The sequence below is a fragment of the Epinephelus fuscoguttatus genome, linkage group LG5 (genome assembly GCF_011397635.1).
Source record: "Epinephelus fuscoguttatus linkage group LG5, E.fuscoguttatus.final_Chr_v1".
Classification (NCBI taxonomy): Eukaryota; Metazoa; Chordata; class Actinopteri; order Perciformes; family Serranidae; genus Epinephelus; species Epinephelus fuscoguttatus.
Genome location: NC_064756.1, coordinates 3,565,992 through 3,574,321, shown reverse-complemented (window position 1 = coordinate 3,574,321; position 8,330 = coordinate 3,565,992). Strand labels below are relative to the sequence as shown.

General features: G+C 42.6%; 1 non-coding gene across 1 annotated transcript; it reads left to right on the top strand.

The window, feature by feature from the left end:
- Positions 1–747: 747 nt before the first annotated feature.
- trnar-ucu (transfer RNA arginine (anticodon UCU)) lies at positions 748–839 on the top strand. Its single transcript is given in 2 exon segments — positions 748–784; positions 804–839. It is a non-coding gene; the product is annotated as a tRNA-Arg (tRNA).
- Positions 840–8,330: the final 7,491 nt, after the last annotated feature.

The following is an 8,330-nucleotide window of genomic DNA, read 5'->3' as shown; positions in this document are numbered from 1 at the left end:
GAGAAGACATTTATGTGTGTGAAAACAGCATTATGTTGGGGATAAAACAACTGCACAGTCAAACAGCCACTTAATATTTACTTTACAATGTAAAACATGATCAAAATCAGGCACCCCCATGAGATTATGCTGAGCCTTACCTGTTTGAACAATGTTTTTATATTTCATCCTAAACTGCTGCCAAGTGCGCTTCTCCCCCGCGGGATTGCACCTAAATGAAATAAATTAATAGGCTACCATTCAAGCAGTTTTCCCCTGTAATATTATTGTGATTGCAAAGGATGACATTTAAACTTATGCATTGACCTGAGCAGCAATGTTCTCCCACGCTGTCTCCCTCTCTTTTGCAGCTGCAGCGGTGTTGCACTTCTTTTTGAAAACGTGTGCAAACTCGCCGTATGAGCGCATTAAGATTTCTAATTCTAGTGGAGTGAAAAACGCAGCGCTCCTCTTCCCTGTTGCCATGGTGACTCGTCGAATCGGGGCTCCATTGATGCTGGCTTTTTATAGTTGTGGTGCACGCGCTTAACTCCAGGTGAAACTACTCCGAGTTGATTAAACTGATTCAAATCAGCTGTTCTGGAACCGGAAACTCAGAGTTTCCTATCTCAGAGTAGATCAACTCAGAGTTCAGGATTAGACTCAGAGTTTGTTGAACCTGCTTTGTGAAACGGACCCCAGGTTGAAATTTTCAAGCTGGGAGTCTTAAGACTGAAAAGACCCACTACATCAGGAGAAGCAACATGTGGCTCTGTGGTGCAGTGGATAGTGCGTTGGACTTCTAAACAAACAGCGAAGAAGTGATTCAAAGGTTGTGGGTTTGAGTCCCACCAGAGTCGATCTTTAAAGGTTTACAGTGTTAAGTGAATGAAAAGATTGGTTTTTGCTTCAAACTGTGCTGATTGTATAGATCTTCTGTGTAGAGCATCCATGTTTTCACAGACATGGATATGAACTGTAAGAGAAACCTGACTGGTGCGTGAATGCATACAAGCGCAGGGCGGTAGTTCTAGTTTTCTTTTGTTTAATTTTCTGTTTATGCACAAATAAAGAACTAAAGGTTCTTTGTTGTGGTGGACACATGAACTCCTTGGTTCATTGTGTCAGATAATGGATGGTGGTCACAACCCCATAGGTAGTACAGAGAGCAAGAAAGTCCATTAACAGAGGAAATTGCAGCGGCAGATGGGTCAAACAGACACAGGAGTTTCACCTAGGAAACTGTTGTTCATGTCTTTGTGGAACAAAGAGTCACTGTTGACTTCTTTTAACTTTTTGTACTTATATCCTTTCCATAGTCACATCACATTACATATGTCACTTTACGACATACTTACAGCAATATGTAACAAACTTAGTTATTGTAACCGAAAACACAATGTTTTATCTAACCTAACCAAACTGTTTTGGTGCCTAAACCAAGCCATGCTGCCGCAACATAATTTAAATACGTGTCAGTTCACCTGATGTGTTAAGAAGCTGTGGTCATTTCACATATTTTTGGAGAGATCATGTTGCTGTCACTGCAGCTTATCACACACTTGACAGACTCGTGCGATTCTCAACACCTGGCTGTGTGTGTCTGGATGTAATGAAACAGTGAATACATTAAAAACAGAGATTTAACTTGCTGAGACTAAAATAATTGAACTCTAATGCACTACACTATGAGACACATAATTTATGGTAGTGGGGGTGGGGGGTTGCTCAGTGACAGTGTTTCTTAGGAAGTTTTAACCTGAACCATTTAACACCAGCAAGATTATTACCCATAATCCATGTTTAAGTGTAACCTCTGCTCTTAGCCCCTCAAATTTGTTTGACCTTTGACTTCTGTCAGGAAGAAGGTCAACTGATATGATCCTGTGTTCCAGTTTTGGCGTCCTGTTTGACCTCTTTAACCACCTGTCACTGCTTTCACAGGTCAGACATTCCTCCAAACCAGTTTCTGTTCTGGAGAAAAACACAACGTCAATACTTTGCAAACAGAATCAGTCAGTGGTGATTTAAAAAATGAATCTTTACATATTTATGATTATGTGCTTTATTAATATTATGATTGTTTTTTCAGTCTCTCCTCATAGAAATGAAGGAATGATCTGAAGGCAGTCTCTTCCTGTGCATTGTCTTATCCTGACTTAAAGTCCTCTCATGTCTTTATCTTCCACGCCTTTAAACTCTCTGATCCCAGATCACCTTCACTCCTCACCTCCTCACCTCCTCAGGGCACTAAAGAGCTTGTGTGTATGTGTCTAATACTATAGTGCCTTTCTCTGTTAACCTATAGTCACCCTGGCTCAGGTGGGGGTCATTGTCTGCTATAAATGGCTCTGGCTGTGCTAAGCTCACCAGAGGGCGAAGGCTGAGTGAAGCAGGGGAGGATGGAGGCCTGAGGATGATGCTACCTCCACCACCACAGGAGAAAAATGTTTTTTGTGGTGCTCATTAGGAGGGTGAGCATCTCATGAGTGAACATTCTGTTTTGTCCAATGAAGACGTCCTAATCTCCTCCATATGTCAGCAAACAGGCTGAGTGAAGCTTTAACAAAACACACACCCTGGCTCTGTTTTTGTGAAGCTTTGTTCACCTCCAACCTTTTTTTAGAGCAATAGAGAGCCGTGACTTGGGCTCAATCAGTATTCGATAAGCTCCCTTAATGTTATTGTTGCTTGTAGTACATGTATATATATCTGGATCTGCAGAGTTCACTTGTTCGCTGTATGTGAGGAAGAGGTTTCCTGCTGCTGCAGGCACTCTCTTTCTGTTTGAGCCTGAACCTTATTATCCTTATGGTGTGTTCAAACCAAACGCTGGAATGGTTTGGAGTATTTTGCAACGGGTGAATATTTGTCTTCAACAGCTGTGCTAACAGTTATGCTAACTAACTGGGTAAGGCAGCTAACTGTTAACTTTGTTCGTAGTAAAATACAGCCGATAACTGGAATCAAGTGGTGTGGACATGGTAAACACCAACATGTTCTCACTCGCTGTTTGTTTAGCAAAATACAATGCAAAATACACTTTCTACACTTTAGTTTACTTATTGACTTTATGTGCAGTGGAAGTTTTCCATAGGTCTGTTTGACATGATGTTAAAACTTCTGATGTGTTCAGATTAAATGCAATGCATTTGGAAACAGGAGGTTCTTGCAGTCTGTATACAAAAAGTCAATTCATCGATGTTAGCTGTGGCCGCACACTGGGACTGGCTTCACCTCCTAAAGAAGGAACACTGATTGATAGGTGGGGGGATTAAATTAGCTCTTGTGAACTAAAGATCAGAAGTAACCTGCTGAGAACTTCAACAGAGAAACAAAACAAACTCCACTTCCCCATACATCTGCCTCTACTGCCATAGTGTCCTTAAGCAAGCCGAATAAGCCTGAATGACTCCAGTTGGCAGAAGAAGATTGTTGTTGTTGTTCTGGCTGGTGTAAACACTCTGTTAGCTCGCCAGCAGTCAGCTGTACACTACAGGCCACTGCAAGCTAATCTGATGGCAGTAAACATGGCCTGATACACTGCCACCGGTTAGACAGCAGGGCAGATTTAGAAGCCAAACCAGGACACCACACTGAGCCAGGACAGTGACTTTATAATACTGTAACTGAAACCCAGAGCAGCCTGGGAAGAAAACATGCGCAGATGATGTTTAGCAGTAATGTCACATCTTTACCTGGAAATTAAGTGGACTAAAACATGCAAGTATGTTCCTATGACTTTTTTAAATGACAGATATTCTTATTTGAAACAAAATTCGGCAACCTTCCCAGGAGGAAGCTCTCAAATTTTTAGACAGGAAAAACTTCTGTTACATCACCTCACTATACAGCATTTAGAGTATATTTGGACAGAGCAGACAGTGAGATAGACATTATCTCTCTTTGTCACAAACAAGCTTCAAAATACAACAAATATGTGTGGAAATTTGTCTGAATGTAGTCGGCTGCGCTTCGTCTTTAACTCATTAAAACAACCTAATGACCAGAAAAATATTGGCATTGTATGTTTATGCAAATCATAGATATGTTATGCTTTTATGTTGTTATGTAGCCTACAGATACATTGAAACTGTACATTTCAGCAATGTTGTGGTTTAATCGTGGTTCACTTTAGGCACAAAAAATACTTGAATATTGTTACGAAAAGATCATGGTTTTGACTTAAAATACACGTTTTTTTAGGCACAATCCCGGCAGAAAAATCAGCAATATCTGTGAAAAACAATCGCATTTCATGGCACTATCCCAGCAGGAACCATAATGATATCTTGGTAAAAAAAAAAAACAATGGAAAACAGCACTGGTTTGCTAAAAAAACACCTATGTTTGGTGGTTGATAAGTTGCAACAGGTCCCTAAAAATCACCCACGTGTGGTGGCTAAAGCTGCTGGAAACCCAGAAATGATTTGTTAACTCAAAACCAGTTTTGTTGTTTGTTGGTCTTGTACAGTGATCTGAAGCTGAGCAGGCATCTTGCCTACACCATCCACCATCCACCATCCACCATCTCCTCCACCTCCTGATGACTAAGTCAGCTCATATACTACGTCACTTTAGAAACACTGATATGGTTTCAGTAATGTACATGAATCCTCTCATGTCTTTGAGTTACAGAGAATGAAGAGGAAAATGTGCAGAAAATGCAAATGAACTGCTTTCCCTGTGTTGCTACCAGTAGTTTAATAAATGAGTTTATGTGTACCTGTCTCTGTCGGATGAAACCATGCACGTCTTTTGTGGAGCAGGTTACACTCCACCAGAGCAGGGTTATATTAAATTGGATGGTGTCACCAGCTGGTTCTCATTCCGACATCATTAAACACGGCTGCTTTGTCTGTGATTTTGGTGTCGCCAATGCCAAAAGCCACTTTTTGCAGTGGTATGACACACCGCCGGTCAGCTGGACAGCACCTGTGGCAGCAGTGATGGTATGCAGACGAGTTCCATCAGTGTGATATGCTGCCATTAACAATGTAGTATAAGGAGCTGGTGGGTGGGGGTGGGGCTGGTGGTGGATGGGTCCTACAAACCCTGGACTTTCACCCTGGAGTTCTAAACCTAACCACATGCTTTTGTTCCAGCGTTGGTTGTGGCATCCCGGAACACCAACAGCAGACTCAGGAGGATACATTATGTGTAATATGTAGACGTGAAAGTCCACTGACAAAGCGACAGTATGTGACGACTTGGGATGAGGACGTGTTGATGTCACAACAACTTCTTCCATTTCAGACGGTCTGGCTCTCTGTTTCTTTAACAGTCGGAACAGTTAAGACGATTTGCTGTCAGTTGACGACACAAAGTCATGCATCAGTGCAAAAGCTCTGCATGTACTACTAATGCTTGTGTGACCAGGCCATAAGTAAAAAAAAATAAATAAATAAAAAAAACTGCTGTGATTGATGCACATGAAGTCAAAAGATCTGAAGTGTCCCTTTGCTGACTGCCCGTTCATGTTCAGACGGAGCGGAGCCACAGGTTTGATGTAGACGGGGTCACAATCCTGCAGTCCATGGCTTTAAAAGTGAGCTGCCTCTCCTGACACCGTTCACAAAGACTGAGAACACAGATTCATTCTACACTGTCGCTCCAACTCCTACTGAGATCTGTCCCAGAGAGACAGACCTACTGCTGAGTGTACAGTACACACACACACACACACACACACACACACACACACACACACACAGCTTTCATCTCAGAGTGTGAGCTCTATATTCTGTTCAACTGGGACAGTGAGGTCTTAACTAGACTGGCCTAAAAACACTGTTTTCTCTCTTTCTCTGCTTCTCTTCACACTTCTCTTTTTCTTTTCATCTCACTGAACGGAGCTGTGTGATCTGACAGGAGGCAGCTCCAAGTGTGTTACACACACTATCTGTGCATGTGCACAATGTGTTTATGTGTGTGTTTATATTCCTATGAGAACACTTGGGTTTTATTCTGCCAAAATGAGAACAGTTTTTTTGGCAAAGTGCAGACATTTTAAAGAAATTTTGGTGCAAAGATATTTTGAGTTTAGCACTGTCGGTATTAATGACGCAGGATACTCCCTTAAGTCACAACATGGGTAGATAAAATGACACAAAGAGCACCTAAATTCATTTTAGCATTGACAACCACAAGGACCAAACCAGACTAGTCAGACACGCAAGTCAAGGAGCCTCCAGACTGGCTCTGGGAACATGACAAGGAGGGAGTCCACACAAGAGATTTACTTAAACAATTTATTAAGCTAACGTTACGGCAAAACAAGCCATGGAGTGGGCAGATCAGAAATGTCAGCAGTGAGAGCAGTGCATGGGAGACAGAGACAGAGACAGAGTGAGCACATGGAGCAGCTTTCATAGCCTGGAGGTGAACCAGGTGAACTAGATCAGGCTGATGACACTGCTGGCCGGAGAGTGGGAGGAGCCTCACAGTCAATTATAAACTGCCTGTGTGTCTTCAAGATAGACAGTCCCTGAGTGAGCATGTTTTCATGTGACCGGCCATTTGTGTGTGTGTGTATGTGTGTGTGTGTGTGTGTAATTGCTTGGTGTCTGTGGTCCCTGGAGTGCACTCCACTCGTCAATAGAGAGCATAATGTTGTGAGTTTACCCATAATGCCCCAGGGGACTGGCGGTTGAGTGAGCTCATTGCGGTTTGACTGGTGTACTGAGTGGACACTTGGGATGAGAGACATGGAGAGAGGCAGAGAAACAGAGAGAGGGACTGTGATGTATTTGGCCAGTGTCTGTTGAGTGGCCGAGCTCTGTTGCACAGACATGTTTTCATTCAAAGAAAAATTTTTATATTAGATGTTTTAGGTGGACAGAATCTGCAGCAGCTACACATACTGCATGTATGTACATCTGTTAATGCCCAAGCTCCAGGGCAGCGGGGGAAATCATACCAATCAATCAAATCAATCAGATCCAGTGAAGATAAGTGTAGTACTGAGCATTAGAGCTCTCAGTGTGACCAAATACATCAAGTCTGACACGACATGAACACAATTTCTGTCCAAGCCCAAACCATAGCAGCAGTTTTGGACCTGAGCCCAATGAAAGTCCAAATTTCTACAGTAAAAAAGTAGATTTCATTTAATATAATGCCAGGGCTGTCATAAAACGCGTTAATTTCGAGTAATTTAGGGTGACCATATTTTGATTTCCAAAAAAGAGGACCCTCGGCCGGCCACGACATAGCCTACTTAAATGATAATCGCAGTTTACCCAAAGATGCCTTATAATTTTAATATATTTAAAATTTATATGTATGGATAGAAAATTCAGTTAAATTACAAAATAATATCTCTCAACGACAGAAATCCAGATAGGCCCCAACAGGGGACACATACACACACTAGAGTGTGGCGATCCAAGCCCGACGAGTCCCGACAGGTCGGCCGGGTTTGGTCAAAAATGTAACTATAAACTGTATTCGGGCTCGGGTCGGATTCAGTCAGCTTTCAGTGAAAATGTAGTGTAAAAATAAATAAAATCCTATTGTCTGTCCTGTTTATTGCTTGGGCACTGTTATTTATGTGACAACACCTGAACATAACACACACACACACACATTGGCTGTTTGTTTCTACCTCTCCCCTCTCTGGAAGTCTCAGACCTCCAGCCGCCCGCCTCCGCCTCCGCCTTGATTAAACGCTGAAAATAAAATAAAAGAAGGAGACAGGTTTTTCCTATTTTATCTTATTTTGTTTTATTTCTCCCTCTCCTATCACTGGAAGCGTCGGACCTCGCGCATCCTGCTCCCGTCTCAAACACGGAGGTCTCCCTCTCCGCAGCTGAGCACATCCAGCCTGTTAAATAGCCTGTAACCACTGTGTGACACAAACTCAGTGCTTTGGTCATTAAATAATGTCGGGCTTGGTTCGGGTTCGGACAGAAATATGCGGCCCGTGCCGCACTCTAACACACACTCACACACACGGAAAACTGGACATTATCATCAGTTTATAAACCCCCCCCCCCCCCCCCCCCGGACGCCCCGGACGCCCCGGACGGGACATGAAAAGTGGACATGTCCAGGCAAAAGAGGACGTTTGGTCAGCCTAGAGTAATTCATCACAAAAATTAAAAAAATTAATGCTGATAAATCGTTTTCTGTGGTGCCCAATGACCCGATGCGTCATTGCAGGCTACAGTAGCTTTTTCACATGATGGAGGCAGACGAGACGACGCTGCTCAGCCCGTGAATGGAATGTTAATGTACCATCGAAGAACTTCAAGTCTGAAATACTACGACACATCCGCCAAAATGAACTTGAACTGAAATTTTTTCAATACTTTCACAGCAAAAGTTGACGTATGACGTTACTTTAGATT